General features: G+C 43.6%; 1 non-coding gene across 1 annotated transcript; it reads left to right on the plus strand.

The window, feature by feature from the left end:
• Window positions 1-1485: 1485 nt before the first annotated feature.
• Window positions 1486-1641, plus strand: LOC149026498 (5.8S ribosomal RNA). Its single transcript, XR_016171385.1, has one exon. It is a non-coding gene; the product is annotated as a 5.8S ribosomal RNA (ribosomal RNA).
• The last annotated feature ends 2259 nt before the right edge of the window (window positions 1642-3900 follow it).

Below are 3900 nucleotides of genomic sequence, written 5' to 3' on the forward strand. Positions count from 1 at the left end.
TGTTGAGCAATAGACTTCTACTAGTTTGGGCTAGTAGAGGACTCCTGAGATAACCTTTAGGTTATGCGATGATTATCCCTTCGATAATGATTATCCGCAGCCGTCAATTCGAGTCTGCCATCATTAGGGTGATTACCCTAATCCATAAGTAGGATTAGGGCACGCTTGCAGCCGAATAAGCTTTCTTCTTCAGCAAGCCATCTTCCGGATCCGGTTCGCTCGGGAGCGAGTCGGATCTCTCCGTCTCGACCAGGGTCGAGGGTCGGACCAGGTATGAACCCGGTCTGATCATAATCTCTCCATATCAGTTATAGATCAATTCCCATTAAAAAAATTAAAAATCATTCCACATTGTAAAAATTACACCCACTTTATAAAAATCAAGAACTCAAATAGTAAGTAGTAACATAGAAACTACAAGTTCATTCCTCAGGCTCCACCAGATAGTCCTCCTAAAACAAATCTTCAAACTAAAAACCCCTTTAAATTCCAACTTGTGCTCTAATTGATTGTTTTGAAATTGGGTTCTTATTTTGTGAGAATGTTGATTTTTCCCCCTTCTACGAAATCCATATTTTTTTTTTGGTTGGTATTTAGCTTGATATGCAAAGAAATACCTTTGGATTGGATAAATATTTACTTAATTTAAACGAACTTGGTACATTCAATTTGGCATTCATACTTAATCCTTCTAATTGTCATTTACAAGTAATAGAAGACCATTTGATCTTTGGATTCATACTCATTTTTATGATAGTCTATACCAACTACCTAGTGGTAATATGATAACTCAAACAATATTTAATGTAAAACTATAAAGCGGGTTGTAAAATGGTTTATAACGGGTTACAGTTTGGGTTCGGGTTGGTGCGGGCTATGCCACCCTCAGCCCAGACACGGCCCATTAAGGTTCGGTCCAGGTCGGTTTGGACTATAACGGGCTGGTCCGGTTCGGTTTTAATGGTTCAGGCTACAAATTGACACCCCTAGGATAGATTATTGCAATTGTTGCTCTTCAACGAGGAATTCCTAGTAAACGCGAGTCATCAACTCGCGTTGACTATGTCCCTGCCCTTTGTACACACTGCCTATCGCTCCTATCGATTGAATTGTCCGGGGAAGTGTTCGAATCGCAGCGACATGGGCGATTCGCTGCCAGTGACGTTGCGAGAAGTCCACTGAACCTTATCATTCATAGGAAGGAGAAGTCGTAACAAGATTTCCATTGGTGAACCTATGGAAGGATCATTGTTGATACCTGTCCAGCAGACAGACCCACGAACACGTCTCGACACGCCCTAGAGAAGGGGGCGGGGTGGGTCTCTCCCCGCCCTTGGGCCCCGGTGGGCCGAGCACCATCAATGCCACCCGGTCTAAACACAAATGCTAGGGCAGACAACGCCAAGGAATATCACAACGGAACGGGCGTGTGCCTGCTGCGCCCTCAACGCAAAGGGCCTCATCCAACATCCGAATCTCACAAGAGACTCTTGGCAACGGATATCTTGGCTCTCGCATCGATGAAGAACATAGCAAAATGCGATACTTGGTGTGAATTGCAAAATCCCGTGAACCATCAAGTCTTTGAACGCAAGTTGCACCCTAGGCCATTGGGCTAAGGGCACGCTTGCCTGGGCGTCACACATCGTGTCGCCTGCCCACCCCCACCCCTAGTCTTGGGACATGTGAGGAGCAAAGTCTAGCCCCCTGTGTCCCGTTAGGGGTGCGGCCGGCCCAAAGGTAAAGGCCCCCTGGGTGGAGAGCGTCACGACGAGTGGTGGTAGAAGCACTATGCCATTAGTCCGGACATCGTGCACATGTCGCCCACCCTAGGAACTGACGACCCTAACGAAGCGCTTTGGCTCTCCGACCACAACCCCAGGTCAGGCGGGGCTACCCGCTGAGTTTAAGCATATCAATAAGCAGAGGAGAAGAAACTTATGAGGATTCCCCCAGTAACGGCGAGCGAACCGGGAAGAGCCCAACTTGAGAATTGGGCAGCCTCGTCATCCAAATTGTAGTCTGTAGAAGCGTCCTTAGCTGTGGATAGGGCCCAAGTCCCCTGAAAGAGGGAGTTGGAGAGGGTGAGAGCCCCGTCGTGTCAGGACCCTGCCGCACCATGAAGCGCTGTCGGCGAGTCACGTTGTTTGGGAATGCAACCCCAATCGAGCGGTAAATTCCATCCAAGGCTAAAAAAGTTTATCAATCAACAAAAGAAAGAACAAGTCTTCACAAGTCTTATAGATTTGATTATCATCAAGGTTCAAATTTTGACATACCTGCACTAGGTTATTCTTTGTAGGAAAAAGTACAGCTTCTAATCTTTGACTATATATGCTGCAAGAGAATTAATTTAAAAGTGAATAACTCAATCATCCGCAGTAGGAAAACCCAATCTCTAGAATAAATAAATATCTTACAAGAATAAGAATGAAATGAACAATTGGATCAGGGATATTAAACGCAAGTAACACAATACCTAAGAAGCCACTGAACAACTCTTTCTGCAGCAATATCAGAAGGAACAAAGCTAAACTTTCTGAATGAATAACGCCAATGAAAAGGTCTCAACCTCCTGTTTACACTAAAAATTTTACACCTTGACCTTCAATGAAAAGGAGTTCAAAATCAAAACTGTAAAATAAAGCAAGGATTGCCATTAAAAATCCATCATGTATATATGTTAAAATTAACCTACCTTCAAATTACTGAACGAAATCTTTCCCTTCTATGAAGTCCAAAAACCAGGTTGTCCTCGTGCTTCAATTTTCTTTCAATCACTGCAATTTGACAACCATTCTACTTCAAAGAGATAATGAATGGATATGCAAATACGTTCATAAATTTTAACAAATGTAGTCTCTATGGTAGACATGCATTAAGTTACAACACCTGCCAACTTTGGCCAGTCTTGTCACTCTCCCTTATGGCACCCAAGCCATCTTTTGGGTTCTCTGCGGTAATGGGATTATGTCACATCATACCGTGACTGGAGCTTAGATCACCACTCGAACACCTAAGAATTGGCACATGTTAGGGATAAGTCAAGCCAAAATGCAATGTCAACTATGTCTCTTACTACATGTGGTCTGGATACCTTTCCTCGTGCCTAGTGCTCTTTTGGTTCAATTTGTTCTCCACTTGGGAATGTTATTCCTCATGGCACTCAAGCCGTCTTTTGGACTACCATTCCTTAACCCTATAGTCATCCACATATGTTGGGACGGATGCCTCTCATGTCTCCTCACGACACTCAAGCTGTCTTTTGGACTACCATTCCTTAACCCTATAGTCATCCACATATGTTGGGAAGGATGCCTCTCATGTCTCGTCATGGCACTCAAGGCGTCTTTTGCACACCCCATAAGCCCAACCTAACTTATGCAACTCTACCACTACATGATAACAGTGGGCCTGTATGATACTCATAGGACCTAGCCACTGCCATCACGGGTCACTCAGCTTCAATACACTACCGAAAGGGTAGTAATACTCATCAAGGTTTACTAACCAATACATTTAGACACTTATTGACCATGCACATAGTAAGTCATAATGGATGCATAGGCACTATGGGTAATGGGTGAACCCACTACCCCAGGTTGGTATATACATATATTTATGTAGCACTTTACCACCCAATTTCTAATGTCACATCCACCCAATCAGTACCCTACCTGGCATACCCGAGTGTGTGATCCACAGCCCCGAAGATCAAGTATCGAGGTAATCAACCTCCCACATAGACAATAACATAATCATGAACATAAATAATTAATGCGCAAAAGATAAACAAAAGATCCAAATAAGGAAAGAATAAATCATATGTAATCAGAGTACGAAAGACAATCAGAATGTCTAAATCAAAAAGTAAAGTGAGGCGGAATCCCAATCTACAAC

The sequence above is a fragment of the Hakea prostrata genome, chromosome 1, assembly GCF_041222555.1.
Source record: "Hakea prostrata isolate BN-2017 chromosome 1, UWA_Hpros_2, whole genome shotgun sequence".
In the NCBI taxonomy this organism is placed as follows: Eukaryota; Viridiplantae; Streptophyta; class Magnoliopsida; order Proteales; family Proteaceae; genus Hakea; species Hakea prostrata.